A 16623-nucleotide genomic window follows, 5' to 3' on the forward strand; every position below is an offset into this window, starting at 1 on the left:
TTTATGAAAGCCTCAAGCTAATGAAAAACAGATATAAAAATATAGGATAAACAAAATATAAAGAGAAAAACAACAAAAATTACTACAACAAAGTTACTAAATAACAAAGAAAAACAGCAGGAGGAAAAAAGGACAAAACAAATGCCAAATAAAGAGCAAACAATTAACAAGATGATAATAGTAACTATTCACCTAATAATAACTACCTTAAATGTAAATAGATTAAACTCACCAACCAAAAGGTGTAGAGTAGGTGATAAACAAAAAACCAAAATCTGGAAATATGCCTTCTTCAGGAGACTCAATTTATATTTAAAGACATATGAAGTAAAAGTGAAGGAATGGAAGAAAATATTTTATGGAAATGGGAAATAAAGCAAGAGTGTTTGTAATTATAACAGACAAAACAGATTTTTAAGCGTAAAACTGTCTCCAGAGACAAAAAACATCATTATAATATAAAAGTGTCAATTTAGCAGGAAGACATAACAATTATAAAGATATATACAACCAGGTGGCTGGAGAAAGATGGTCAACTAGAAGGATGCATTTGTCATCTCTCCCACAAAGATAGAGAATACATAATGTGAGGAAAATGGAGTAGTTTAGTAGGCCCCCTCACTTCAGTTCTGGCTGGGTATAATACGGCATATCCTTTATAACATGTTGTGTGCGAGTAGAGTTAGTGCACATGCATGCCAGTATACCCTTTGGCTTGTTGCTGCTTTTGTGTGTACTTTGGTATGTGAGGCAGTGGCTCTGAACTGCTGGTCCGCAGAGCTCGCATCTAAAAATAAAGCCTATTGTTACCAGAAAAAGGTGAAAGTTTTTCCCTTAAAAACAGGAACTAGACAAGAATGCCCACTCTCACCACTCCTATTCAACATAGTGTTGGAAGTACTAGCCAGAGCAATCAGAGAAGAGAAGGAAATAAAGGGCATCTGGATTCGAAAGGATGAAGTCAAGTAGTTCCTATATGCAGATGATATGATCCTATATGTTGAACAGCCTAAAGCCTCTATAAAAAAATTCTTAGAGTTGATAAATGATTTCAGCAAAGTTGCAGGATAGAAAATCAACACACAAAAGTCAGTAGCATTTCTATACTCCAACAGTGAACATGCAGAAAAAGAAATCAAGAAAGCTAGACCATTTACAATAGCCACCAAAAAAATAAAATACTTAGGAATAAAGCTGACCAAGGATGTGAAAAATCTCTTCCAAGAGAACTGCAAACCACTGCTGAGAGAAATTAAAGAGAACACAAGAAAAAGGAAAGATGTCCCATGCTATTGGATTGGAAGAATCAACATTGTGAAAATGTCCATATAACCCAAAGTGATCTACGGATTCAATGCAGTACCCATCAAAGTCCCAATGATATTTTTCTCTGAGATAGAAAGCTATCCAGGCATTTATATGGAACAGGCAGCAAAAGACCACACATAGCCAAAGCAATCCTGAGCAAAAAAAAATAAAGCTGGAGGCATAACACTACCTGATTTTAAACTATATTACAAAGATATAATAACCCAAACAGCATGGTACTGGCATAAAAATAGACACATGGGTCAATGGAATAAAATAGAGAACCCAGAAATCAATCCATATGCCTACAGCCATTTGATCTTTGACAAAGGCAGCAAATCTACATACTGGGGAAGAGACTGCCTTTTCGACAAGTGGTGATGTGAAAACTGGTTACTCATATGTAGGAGAATGAAACTAGACCAGTACATTTCACCATATACCAAAATCAACTCAAAATGGATTAAAGAATTAAATATGCATCCTTAAACAATGAAACTCCTTAAAGAAAACAGATGGGAAACACTCCAGGAGGTAGGAGTGTGTACAGAATTTGTAAATAGGACCCAAAAAGCACAAGCAACTAAAGGCAAAATAAACATTATATCAAAGTAAAAAACTTCTGCACAGCAAAAGAAACAATCAACAGAATAGAAAAACAACCAACAGAGTGGGAGAAAATACTTGGAAAATAGACATCTGACAAAAGATTAATATCCAGAATATACAATGAAGTCAAACAACTTAACAGTAAAAAAAACAAATAACCCAATTAAAAAATGGGCAAAGGAGCTGAATAGGCATTTTCAGAGGAAAATTTATGAATGGCCAACAGACACATGAAAAAATGCTCAACCTCACTCAGCATCTGGTAAATGCAAATCAAGACCACTTTGAGATAACATCTCACTCCAATTAGGATGGCTAATATCCGAAAGACTGAGAATGATAAGTGCTGAAGAGGTTGTGAAGAAAAAGGAACTCTCATACACTGTTGGTAGGGCTGCAAAATGGTGCAGCCTTTATGGAAAATGATATGGAGGTTCCTCAAACAATTACAGACAGATCTACCATATGACCCAGCTATTCCACTGCTGGGAGTATACCTAGAAGAATGGAAATCATCATGTCAAAGGGATACCTGTACTCCAGTGTTTATTGTGGGTCTATATACAACAGCCAAGAGCTGGAACCAGCCCAAATGTCTATCACCTGATGAGTGGATAAGGAGACTGTGGTACATCTACACAATCGAATATGACTCTGCTATAGAAGAGAATGAAATCCTACCATTCTCAAAAACGTGAATGGACTCAGAGAAAATTATATTAAGTGAAACAAGTCAGGCACAGAAAGAGAAATACCACATGTTCTCACTTATTTGTAGGCGCTAATAAATAAATAAATAAATAAATGCACAAACAAATGGGGGAGGGGAGAAGACAGAATAACCACAAAAATTCCTTGAACTATTTAAGGCAAGTGAACAGATATGATGTGGGGAGGGGAGGGGTGGGCATGGAAAGGAATGGGTAAAGAGGCATGAAAATCAATTACAATGTATTTTGAGAAGTAAAAAAAAATGAAAAATGATTAAGTAAATAAAATAAATAAAAATAAAAATAAAGCCCATTGTTTCTTCACCCACAGCTCCTGTGCATGAAGGGTTTCTGACCCAGTCTGGACAACAGGCTCGAGGGGTCTGTGAGATTTAGACCTAGCTCTACACAAAACTACACATGGATGAAAAGGTAAAGAGAGAAAACTGGAATACCTCAAAGGAGCAGTGACAACATTAATGAGTGCAGAAACTCATCATAGTCAAATAGAGCACAAAAGAAAATTTCTAGCCACCACCACCCAAATCCCCAATTGGGAGCAGCAAGGACCCAAGAGGAGTCTTTCCCTGCAAGAATGAGGTGTGTGAGTGAGCTCTGTCAGCCAGCAGCCCAACACACAGGGAAATTTGTGCTGTCCCTGTGTCCGTGAACCTGGTGGTGGGAACTGCTCACTGGGCCCACACTGCTATGTTGACCTAGGGAGGGACACATGTGGAGCCACACCCACTCCCTGTGCCCCAGGCTGTTGCAATGAAATATTGAAACTTGGGATTGGTCCCAACACCTGAGGGCATTATTTTGATTTGAATTTGGCAGCAGTTTCACATCCATGAGGCCACATGATTGCTCTGGGAGTATTGTGCCTTGATAACAGGAAGGGTGCCACCCTCAGGACAGAGGGTATCAGCATACACTCTTTACAGAGCCAGAAAGCCACCTAATCATGACCTCTCATAACTACCAGTTACCCTGAGGAGGTGGTGGTGCCTATCGTGGGCACAGACATATGCCTTTAGCACAAGTGAGTCTGCCCTGCACTGCCTGCCCCAGCAGGGGGGATTCAGAAGGATCCACATCTCTTTTGGGACATGTCAGCTGACCCACAGCCCCAACAACCTTGTGCAGAGCAACTCTTAAGCTTAGCTAAAGAGAGCCAGAGTGTCCTTGAACCTCTCAGGGTCACAGCTGCCTGCCTACCCAGAGACCACTCCACAAGAACAGCTTATAGAAGGCCCCCATATCCCTGTTGTGGGTAAAGAGTTCCACCAAAAATCTGTCAACATAATCACCCAGAGTAGTACCCTTAAACAGTCGTGCTGCACAACAACTCAGTGCCCCTTCTTAGGGTACAGGGCCATCACACAAATCCAGTGACCTCACTCAGTGTCACCCACTTTAACAGAAAAGCTACAAAGTATCCCAATGCCTCTCCTGGTCGTATAGGGCTCCACCTAGGGCCCATGACCCCACTGTGTCACCCACTCTAGTTGAGGGGCTGCTGAGCACCTCATTGTTTCCCTAAGCTTAAGGACCTAATCCTGACACCCAGAAATCCTGCCTAGGTTTGTCCATTCAAGCTGAGGACCTCCAGAACGCTCCATCTCACCTATCAGGATTACACTGGCTGGTATACCAGTAAGTCCACCCAGGGTCACCCACCTCAGATAAGGAGAGACTGGGCACCCAGGTGCTTCATCCAAGAGCTCACAATCTTGCTCATGATGCAACAACACAACACACTGTCATTCATTTCATTAAAGAACTACTGAGTGCCATAGTGTCTAGGCCACAGAGGCAGTTGCAAGCAACTGTGATTTGAAGTAACCACACAGAAACAACACTACTGGGTCTACCCAGAACCAAAATTAAGACAGCCTACCCAATGCCTAATACAAAACTCATATAAAGGAAAGAGTCTCTCTCCTCAAAAGCCACTCAATAGTATAAGATGAAGCAGTTGCTCTACCAGGTACCCAGACATCAACATAAGTGTGTGAAAATTATGATAAAAAAAGCAAGAAAACATGACACCCTCAAAGAAATATAATAATTCTCTAGTACCAGATCCCAAACAGCAGGAAATCTTTGAAATAAATAAAAAGGAATTCCAAGCAACAATCCTGAGGAAACTCAATGAAATAAAAGAAAACTCAGATAGACAACACAACAAAATAAGAAAAACAATTTAGGATTTGAAGGAGGAATTTAATGAAGAGATAAATACCTTAAGAAGATTAGAGCAGAACTTCTGGAATTGAAGGCTTCACTCAATGAAGTAAAAAATACAAAAGAGACCTGAAGCAACAGGCTAGAGAAAGATGTGGAGAAAAGGAATCATTTATAAACTACTGGTGGGACTATAAATTAGTACAGACATTATGGAAAACAGCATGGAAGTTTCTCAAATAACTATAGATGGAACTACCATACTATCCAGCAATCCCATTACTGGATATGTGTTTCCAAAGAAATGGAAAACACTATGTCAAAGGAATACCAGCATTCCCATGTTTATCACAGCTCTATTTACAATAGCCAAGTTATGAAATCAACTCAAATGTTCATCAATGGAAAACTAGATAGGAAAATGTGGTATTTATGCATAATGAAATACTATTCAGCCATAAAAAAGAATGAAATTCTGTCATTTGCAGCAGCCTGGATGAGCTTGGAGAGAATTATGTTAAGTGCGATAAGCCAGGCATAGAAAGAGACATACCACATATCCTCACTCATAAGTGGAAGCTAAACATAAATAACTATAGAAAATAAATAAGAAAGAAAGCAAGAAGGAAGGAAGGAAGGGGGGAGAGAGAGAGAGAGGAAGAAAGAAAGAAGGAAGGAAAGGAAGAAAGAAGAAAGAAAGAAGGAAGGAAAGGAAGAAAGAAGAAAGAAAGAAAGAAAGAAAGAAGGAAAGAAAGAGAGAGAAAAGAAAGAAAGAAAGAATTACAAAAAACTTTCAAAAGTATAAAATAGAACTGTGGTTACTAGAGACAGGTAAAAGGGGAGAGGGGAATATAAAGAAATGGGTTAATGGGCACAAAACAGCTAGTTAAGGAAAATAAGTTTTGTTGATGTGTAGTCAAGCTGGGCACAGATAATTAACATTAACTTTCTGTATGTTATCCAATGACTAAAATACAGGGAAAGACTGGGGATCAAACATCTTCAACAGAAAAAATTGATTATGTTTTGTAGCAATGAATATGCTAGCTATCCTAACTTGATAATCACATATTATATGTAAGTATTAATATTTAACTCTTTATGCCACAAATATGTATAATCAATTTCAATAATTTTTTTTATAAAACCACAGATGCACCTTCCAAAAAACAAATAAATAAATATACATGTATCCAAACCTAGACCACTTAAATATATAAAGCAAATATTGACATATCTGTGGAAGAATTTGATAGCAACACATTTATACTAGGGTACTTCAAAACTCCTCTTCGAATAATAAATAGAACATCCATCAGAAAATCAGTAAAGAAATAGCTTACATCAGCAACACTATAAAACCAATGGACTTAATAGATACACAGGAGCCTTCAAAAAGTTTATAAAATGGTTTGTATAACCTTTAAATTACATTTTTTCATGAACTTGTTCAAGTGTAGTTGTATATAGAAATTTTCACCCAACAACAACAACAAAATAATACACATTTTTATTTAGCACATACTGTTTCTCCATTAATTTGAGTGTTCTTGTATCTCATAGAGTTTCCTTAAGATTGTTGCTCAGAGCTCCTTTTTATCGATTTCAAGGGCTTCCTGATCTATTTGGTCTGGTACTTGAGAATCATATTCCATCAGTGCTGTTATGTTTTCTTGTTTTCTTCTGTCTCTAATATCTCTTCATTGATGTCTAGTCATCTGGTAGTGCAGTTGCTTCTTCTATTACTCTGGAATGGGCTTTGAGGGCAGAGAATTCCTCCTGTAGATGTGTTTTATACTGACTGTTGAGTGGGGTGTTCTAGAATTGGTTCTGGGTAGATGCAGTAGTATGGTCTCAGTGTGGGTAGCTCAGCCATACTCAGTGTTGAAACTGCATGTAAAAACCTCTGTGGCCTTGTCACTAGGGCACTTAGTGATTTCTTGCTGAAGTTAGTGACACTGTGTTGGTTCATCAGGATCATGGGCAAGCTCTAATGTTCTTGGGGGAAGCACCTGGGTACCCTGTCATTCTTTGGCTGGGGTGATAACCCTTGCCAGGCCTGTTGGCACCGATGAATGCCCTGTGACACTGATGGGTGCACTAGGTTATATTGGAGCTCCTCAGTTTGACAAGGTTCAACATTTATTCTTATTAAAACTATCAACAAAAGGTATAGAAATAATTTACCTGAACACGATATAGGCCACATTAAACTCTACAGTTATCATAATCCATGAGGAAAATTTAAAGCCCTTCTCTCTTGAGTCAGTACAAGCAAAGATTCCCACTCTCATCACTTTTTCTCAACACAGTACTGGAAGTCTTAGCCAGAGCAATCAGATAAGAAAAAAAAAAAAAGATAACTAATCAGAAAGGAAGAAGTAAAATTATCTTTATTTGCAGGTGCCATGATCATATACATAGAAAACCCTAACGACTTCACAAAAAAGTGTTACTATACTGGCACACCAATATAGTAAATTGAAGAATACAAAATCAATGTACAAGAATCAGTGATGTTTTTATAAACAAACAATAAACTATCTGAAAAAATTTTTTAAAACTACATTTACAATAGCAAAAAGATAATAAAATACTCAGGGATAATCTTACCTAAAAAGATGAAAGATTTGGGCTAGCCCTGTGGCTCACTCGGGAGAGTGTGGCGCTGGTAGCGCCTATGCCATGGGTTCGAATCCTATATAGGGATGGCTGGTGCGCTCACTGGCTGAGTGTGGTGCAGACAACACTGTGCCAAGGGCTGCGATCCCCTTACCAATCCAAAAAAAAATTAAAAAGATGAAAGACTTGTATGAAGAAAATTATGATACTTTGTTAAATAAAATTAAAGAATATACAGATAAATGAAAATATGTTCTATATTCATGAATTAGAATAATTAATATTGTTAAAATGGCCATAATCTCCACAATGATTAACATATTCTATGTAATCTTCATCAAAATTCCAATGGCAATCTTTGCAGAAATAGAATAAACAATCTAAAATTCTTTAGAACCACAAAGTACCGAGAATAGCCAAAGCATTATTAAGTAAGAACAATAGATCTCAAAGCACCACACTCCCTGATTTCAAAATATACTAGAAAGCTATGGTAACCAAAACAGTATAGTGCTGGCATAAAAGCAGGCACATGGACCAATGGAAAAGATTAGAGATTCCAAAAATAAATAGGTACACATGGTCAATTGATCTTTGACAATGGTGACAAGAATACACAATGAGAATACAAATGGTCTTTTCAATAAATGGTGTTGGGAAAACTGGATATTTACATGTGGAAGAATACTTTTGAACCTTTATTATATATAACACACAAAAATCTACTCAAGTATATTAATGACGTAAACATAATACCTGAAGATGTGAAAGCTTTAGAGGTAAGCATAGGGAATCATCTTCTTGATATAGAGGTTGGTAATGATTTTTCTTATATAACATCAAAAGTACAGGCAACAAAACAGAAAATAAACAAATAATATTGTTTCACACTAAAAAGCTTCTACAAAGCAAAGGAAACAATCAACAGAGTGGAGAGAAAACCTATGGAATTGTTGAAAATACTTGCAAACCATATATCAGATAAGGGATCAATATCCAAAATGCATATGGACACACATTCATGACTTAAAAAAAAATGAGTAAAAAACCCGAACGGGCGTTTCTCAAAAGAAGTTGTACAAATAGCCAAAAGGTATTTGGAAAGGTGCTCAACTTCACTAATCATCAGGGATTATCAAAGGAAAACCACAGTGAGCTATCACCTCACATCTGTTAGGATGGCTATTATCAAGAAGATAAGAAATAGCAACTGTTAGCAAGAATGTGGAGTAAATCGAACCTTTTGTACATAGTTGATGGGAATGTAAATTAGTATGGCCATGATAAAAACAGTATACATGTTTCTGAAAAAATTTTAAAAAGAACTACCATATAGTCTAACATTATGACTTCTGTGTATATATCCAAAGAAAATGAATCAGTATGGCAAAAAGAAATCTGCACTTTTACATTGATTTCAGCATTATTCACAATAGCCAAAATACAGAAACAACCCAAATACCCATTGACAGGTGTATGGAAAATACATGATGTATTTATACACATATACACATGCAATAAATTTTATATACATATACATACATACATACATACATACATATACAATTTATATGCACATACACACATATACATAAATAAATATATTCACAGTGTAGTATTATACAGTGTTTAAAAACAAGAAAAGCCTGCCATCTACAACATGCATGACCCTGCTGAACATTATGCAATGTAAAATAAGCTAGACACAAAATAACAAATATTGAATCCTCTCACTTATACTTGCAATCTAAAGATGTCAAACTCATTGAAACAAAGTCATATTATGTTTAGTAGATGATGGAGGAGGAAAATCTGAAAAAAATATTCGTCAAAGGGTACAAAGTTTCATTTATGCAAATCAATAATTCTGAAGCTCTAATAGAGAAATGTGACTATGGTTAATAATACTATATTATATACTTTGAAATTTGCAAAGCAGATAGATATGAACAGTTTTTGCCACACAAAAAGGTAGCCATATGAGCTTGATTGTGGCCTCTATTTCACAATGAATGTGTATATAAAATCATCAAATTGTACTATCTAAATATATGTCATTTTTAATTCTTAACTGTACATCAACAATGTTAGGAAAAAATTTAAAGTAAAATAGGGTCACCCCTACAGATAATATAGATACTTTTTAAAAATTCATCCTGTCAATTCATATCTTTCGATTGGGGAGTTTAATCGATTCATATTTAAAGGAATTACTGATAAGTAAGGACTTACTTTTGTTATTTTGTTACATGTTTTCTCTAAGTCTTATATATATTTTTCCTCTCCTTTTCTTTCTGTCTTATTTTCTGTTCAGTTAATGTTTTGTGGTGACAAGTTTTTCTTGTTATTTATTTTTTTGTGTATTTTATAGATACTTTGTTTTTGATTACCATGTGGATTTCATAAGACATCCTAGAATTGTAACAATCTGTTTAAAGTGATAACCACTTAATTTTGATGGCATGTAAACACTCCACCACTGTACAGCTCTTCCACCCTCAATTTCTGTTATTCATGTCATAAGTTGCATCTTTATATGTAATGCACCCATTAATATCGATTTATGGCTATATTTATGCTTTCATCTATTAAATTCTATAAGAAAATTAAAAGTTAGCAATCAAAATTACAATAATACATATATTTATATTTGACCACATATTTTCTTTATAGAAATCTTTGTATTTCCATATGGCTATGAGTTACTGTCTATTGCCCTTTATTTTTAACTCAAAGAAAGTCCTTTGAGTTAAAAATAGCATTTCTTGTATGGAGGGTCTAGTAGTAATAAATTTCATATGATTTGTTTATTTGTAAATGTCTTAATTTCTCCTTCATTTTTGTAGGATAATTTTACAGAAATAGTATTCTTAGCTGACAGTTGTTTTTTCTTTTCATCACTTTAAATATTTTATCTCATTGTATTGTTGTCGGCAAAGTTTATGCTGAGAAACTGAGAAATCCTTTGATACATAGAGGTTTCTTTGCATGAGACAGGTTGTTTTTCTCTTGCTGCTTTCAAGATTCCCCTTTTCTCTTTGATTCTCTACATGTTGATTGCAACATTTGTCAGTATGAGGGTTTTCTTGTCGTTGTTTTTTTTTGTTGTTGTTTGTTTGTTTTCTCTTCTTTGGAGGTTATCGTGCTTCTTGTTATTCTGTATACATTTCTTTACTCAAATTTAGGCAGCTTTTGGCCATTATTTTTTCAGGTAAGGAGTCTTCTTCTTTCTCACTACTCTCTCTTCTCCTTCTGGAATTTCCACAATGTGTGCATTAAATCATTTGACAACATCACCTAAGTTCCTTAGATTCTGTTGTATTTCCTTTATTCTATTTTTTTGTTTTTCTCCTCAACTCAATAATTTTATATGACCTATGTTTAAATTCACTGATTCTTTATTTTGCGTGTTAAAGTCTTCTGTTAAATCTTTTTGTGGAATTTTTCAGTTCATTTATTTATTTTTTAGTTTCAGAATTTCTGTCTGGTCCTTTTTAACAAAAGATTTTTTATCTCTTTATAGATGTTACCATTTTTTTCATATATTATTTTACTGATTTTGAGTATATTTAAGACAAGTGTTTTAAAGTCCTTATCAAGTAAGGCAGAGGCCTATATTTCCTTAGGGTCAGTTTCTGAAGATACATTTTGTTCCTCTGGATGGACAATGCTTTCCTATTTATTTTAATGCCTTCTGATCCTTTGTTGAAAATTGATCATTTGAAAAAACAGCCACTTCTTCCAGTCTTTTCAGACTGGTCTATGTTGGGAAGATCTTCAATTATCAGCCCAGTGAAAAGTTTCAGGGTTCTCTCTCACCTTTTCTGATAAGGTGTTTTCCCCAGACCTGAGAATGTGCTTTAATCCCAGTTCCTTAAATACATGACTTATTTTCAATGTCCTAATTTCTCTGTGAGTCTGTCCCCTTGTCCTTCTCAGGGCTTATATATTTTATTGCCAGGGATGTCCTTATCGAACCAGGCTTTATCTGAGCCTTAGGATCAGCTTAATGCTGAGCATTTGTCATGTATGAGTTTCTATGTGGCTTTCTCAATTTTACAGTTAACATGGCTGATTTTAAATGTTCTAATTTCCCAAAGTGTATTACTTCAACTTTATTTCAGAGTCTTAGATCATCTATTTTACTTCTTAATTGTACCTTTTTGTCCCAGACTTCTGAAGCCCTATAGTCCCCTTTACAGCTTTTTCAAAAAGTTTTCAGGTGCTTTACGCAGCCTGAGGCCCAAGTTAAGCTTTTTCTTCCTCTTTGATTTTGGGTTAGGCAAACAGTGAGCGGTTTCTTAGGCAGCCCTTGAATATGTCATAATGTTCCAAGTAAGGTCTGCTGCTCTCTTTTAGGTTCCAGGGAGAAAATGTTGATCTGTCCTGATGCCCCCTTTCAGACCAAGGTTGTGCTGTGTTGGGAGGGGGCATGTCAAGGACGTTTTGAATGTGTTTTTTTCTGACTTGGGCTTTTTTCTTGGTTGCTGTAAACCTTTAACTATTTTCCAGAATTTCTGTAAATTATGTATCCATGGAGGATCAAAGGACTGTGGGTATCTTGCCTGTCATCTTGCTGATGAAGCCTCAAAGAACATTTTCAAAATGTGATTTAGTGATTTAGTAGATAACAGATAACTATCAGAAAATAAAATAAACATGAAAAATGAGAGCATGTTACAATTACTAACATTCATAAGACATTACGTAACGGGAAAGGCAAACTTGATTGGGGGAGAATGTATTATAACTTCTACATGTTAATGAAAAAAGATAGGTGGTTCAATTCAAAACTGACACAATTATTTGAATTTACTCTTCACCAATGAGGAAACACGTTCAGCCAGTACACATGAAAGTGTGCACTGCATGTCTAGGGATCAAGGGCGTTCATCTAGTGCTATAATGATAAACAGTCTCACACTTATCAGGTAGCTAAGGTGTGAACAGCTTACAAAGTGCTGGTGAGGATGCAGAGCAGCAGGATCTCTTTATCCTGCTAGAGGGTGGATAAATTTTTACAATCACTGTGAGAAGCTAGAGGTACTTTCTATAAAGACTGAATATACTCTCAACTTAAATAAAATGATTCTCTTTCTCCATCCCAGAAGCTTACACTGCGGAGATGCAGGCATATGTACTGAAAGGCGAGTACTAGAGTGCTTATATATGCATTCTTAATAATAGACCAAAAGAAGAAACTACTCACATAATGCACGCACATAATGAAAGAAAATACAGCAAGGAGAATGAACTAAATAGCTCTATCCAAACAATATAGATGAATCTCAATAACATAATTGTTATGGAAGCCCCACCCCTAAAAAAGACATCATAGATGAATTCATTTATATATATTACAAAGTAATGAAAATAATTTATGCTGATGAAGTCAGGAGAGTGGTTATCACTGGGAGATATTGAGTAGATTGTGCATGAGGGCACTTCTGCGTGCTAATAGAGTACACATACAACTGTATTTTTAAAATCAAGGTGCCATATACACAGGTGCGATTAAATTGTAAAAATTCAGCAAGCTGCACCCTCTTAATAAGTGAATATTTTGGATGTTTATTAGACTAAGCAAAAGATTTAAAAAATCGGCAGGCATAAAAGTTAAACAGTAATGTGATTAAAATTCAAAAGAGACAAAATACAATGAAAGCAGACACATACAGGGTGCAGAAAACAGAATTATGAGATACGAACTTTAAAATAATAATAGTTTTAAAATGATAGTTAAATATTATTTATTCCTTTATTTAATCATACAACATGAATTATTTGTGGTATTATAATTAAAATGTGCCAAAAATAATTGTTTAAAAACTTTAAAATATGCAGTCATTTTACAACATATCTCTTATTAGTGATGTACAATTTTAAAAATTCATATACTGAATAAAAAATGCATAACAGAATCATAGAAAGATGAGGTTATTCAAACTATATCTTTCCTTGGTATTTGCAAAGCACTTGGCTCTCTCTTCTCCTATCCTCCTCACTTTTTACATTTTGATTTCCTTTGCTTCTCTATTCTATTTAGTTGTGTAACAGAACTGATGTCAAAGTATCCTACTTGGAAGTGGTCAGGGGTCTGCCAGTTTTTCTCTCAAGGGCCAGATAGTAAAACTTTTAGACCTTGCAGACCATATGGTTTCTGCCACAAGGACGCAACTATGCTGTTCTAGTGCAACAGCGAACATAAACAATATGTAAACAGATGAGCATGCTGTGTTTCAATAAAGCATTATCTACCAAAACAAGTGGCTGTCTAGATTTGGCTCATGTGCTGTAGTCTTCTGACCCCTGATCTGAATCAAAACATTATTTTGCTTACTGGAGAGTTCAGTAACCATTTACAAGGGGTGGGGCAATATATTTGTGTGTGTGTGAGAGCGAGAGAGAGGGAGTCTGGGTGTGTATAATAATACATCCTTTTACGAATGATCTTAAAATAGAAGGAAAAAACTTTTTTCTACGTTATCAATAAATAACCACAATTATAATTATTACTGATATAATGATGTCTACCATTATTCGGTGCATATGTATCTGTGTGTGTGTGTGTATATATATATATGTATATTCATAACAAGAGTCCAATAAGCAATGGTATTAGCACCCCTGTATTTCTGAAGTGGCATGGAATGATTAAGTGAAATGTAAAAGTCTCCTAGATAAGAAGTGGCAGTGCCAGAATATAGAAATTATTTATCATTGTGAAAATTTGATAAGAAACAGGTTAGCACGTCAGAACCATTCTCAGTACAGATGTTTAAATTGCATTGCTGAGAGTGTTTATGCCTTTTAGAGGGACCCCAAGAGAAATGCTGATGCTTTTAGATCACATTTTATTTATATTCAGTAACATTTAATAAGACAAAGAATTTTAATGAGGGAATAGCATTCAAGAGAAAAGAGGTACCAGCCTATGTGTGAGGAAAAGAGTGTAAGAAAGAAACTATAAAATGATATGGGGAAAAATTAAAGTGGTATCAGAATAAAAGTAAATAAAAGAGGAGGAATTACAACTTGATACCACAGAAATCCAAAAAAATAATTAAAAAGTAGTATGAACAATTATATGCCCCAAATGAATAAACTAGAAGAAATGAAAAAAATTCCTAGAAACATACAATCTACCAGGATTAAATCATGAAGAAAAAGAAAATTTTAATAGACTAATAACTAGTAAGGTGACTGAGTCAGTAATCAAAAATTTGATTCCCAACAAAGAAAAGCCCATGACCTGATGGCTTCAGTGCTGAATTCTATCAAACATTTTTTAAATGGGCAAGGATATATAGGGGGAAAGATGGCAGACTAAGTTGCCTAGTGTGTGCACCTTCCACAGAAAAGAACCAGAACTTCTATTAGACAGCTAAATGTTGGTGAAAGCATCTGGGAGAGAGGATATGAGTGCAGCAGGAGACTGGCAAGATCCCAGTAGAGCAGAAAAGCACAGGATGGCAGCATCGAGAGAAAAGTAAGTCATACGACCTCAGCTACCATATCTCCATCAGCCCGGTTGGTGCAAGAGTGACTTTTTCTTGTGGGGAAAAGGTAGGCAGAAGGCCCACACCAACCCCTATCCTCAATACAGAGGCCTGCAGTTCCTGCATCAGGAGAATTCTGCAGCCCTTCAATCCCAAAGCTGAGAATGGGTAACTGCCTAGAATACATGCATTGTATTTCTCCAGAACAGGAGTATGTATTGTGCACTCCCAAAACTATCTTGAAACCCAGAGCTACTGTGGGAGCCTTCTCTGCCCTTGGGGCCAATCGTCACTGCACTTCCCCCATTTTAAGGCTCTTCCATCATCCCAATGCACTCACAGAAGAGGCTACATGCCCCAATTCCAGCAACTTAAAGTCTGGGCCCAGGACAACTGTGACTCCAGTCCTGCATGTCTGGGAATACAACTCCAGGTCAACCGAACTGCAATACTCCCCCATGTCCCTTACCAGAGATGAAACAAGCAGACTTACCTCTTGTGTACCACCCCCGTCTTCCTCTTATCCTTCCACTGAGTTTTGTGTACCCAAGCCCCCAACCCAGAAAAACAGCTCATAGGTCCCTACTCTAAGAAAAAAGTGATAACATTGAAATCCTCTTTTAGCTCCTTTTGAAATATACAGTGCTAACTATAGTTACCATGCTGTGTAATGGAATACCAAAACTTACCCAGTTTATCTAACTAAAACTTTGAACTTATTAACCAATGTTCTCCCTTTCCTCATCCTCTGTCCTGCCACCTCCCAGCTTCTGATAACCACCATCCCACTCTCTACTTCTATGTGTTTTAGTTTTTTTAGATTTCACATATATGTGAGATTATATGGTTCTTGTCTCTCTGTACCTGCCTGGCTTATTTCACTTAACATAATATCCTCTAGGTTCATCAATGCTGTCAGAAGTAACAACATTCACAGTTTTTTTTTTTTAAAGCTGAGTTGTATTCCATTATATGTACATACCAATTTTTAAAACTTCATGAATCTATGATGGATATGTTATAAAAACTATAACTTTAAAATTTTAATTAACCGAAATCTATAATAATCACCAAGTTTTCACCTGTGTAGAACAGTTTTTAAGCCATAATTGCATACAGTTATATTTCAAGCTTTAACAGTTAGTTTATGGCACATATGTATTTTCAACCTGCCTAACCATTTTTTAATTGATTATGCATATTCAAAGACTAACCATTTTATTCTGATCTTTATATTTATATATTGACAAAGTATTTATGATGATATGTTAGAGATAATGAGAAACATAATGGATGTGCATCCATGTCTTCCCAAAGTGGTTTAGTCTACCACAGTCCTGCCTTGTGGCATCACCCACTACCCAAGAGGCAACATGTCCCCTTTCTATAGGCCCACCTCACAACATCACCCACTGCCCAATGATGACTCAACAGCCCTGCCCTAGTCAGACCTCCTACCAAACCACCAACTGAAGCATAGCTTTGCACCTCAGCCTGAAAATTTGTGCAGCAGACTCACACCCAGCTACCTGAGCCAAAGTGTGCCCATGCCCATTACTCCAAGAAACAGCCCAGCTGTCATGTTCCTGGTGGATCTGCCCCAGTCAGTGAATTAGCCTAGTGACCCTGACACTGGGGAACGAGCACCAGAGACCCTGACACACCAAACACTCACACCTGCCAGCCAG

Source organism: Cynocephalus volans, chromosome 4 (assembly GCF_027409185.1).
Source record: "Cynocephalus volans isolate mCynVol1 chromosome 4, mCynVol1.pri, whole genome shotgun sequence".
Classification (NCBI taxonomy): domain Eukaryota; kingdom Metazoa; phylum Chordata; class Mammalia; order Dermoptera; family Cynocephalidae; genus Cynocephalus; species Cynocephalus volans.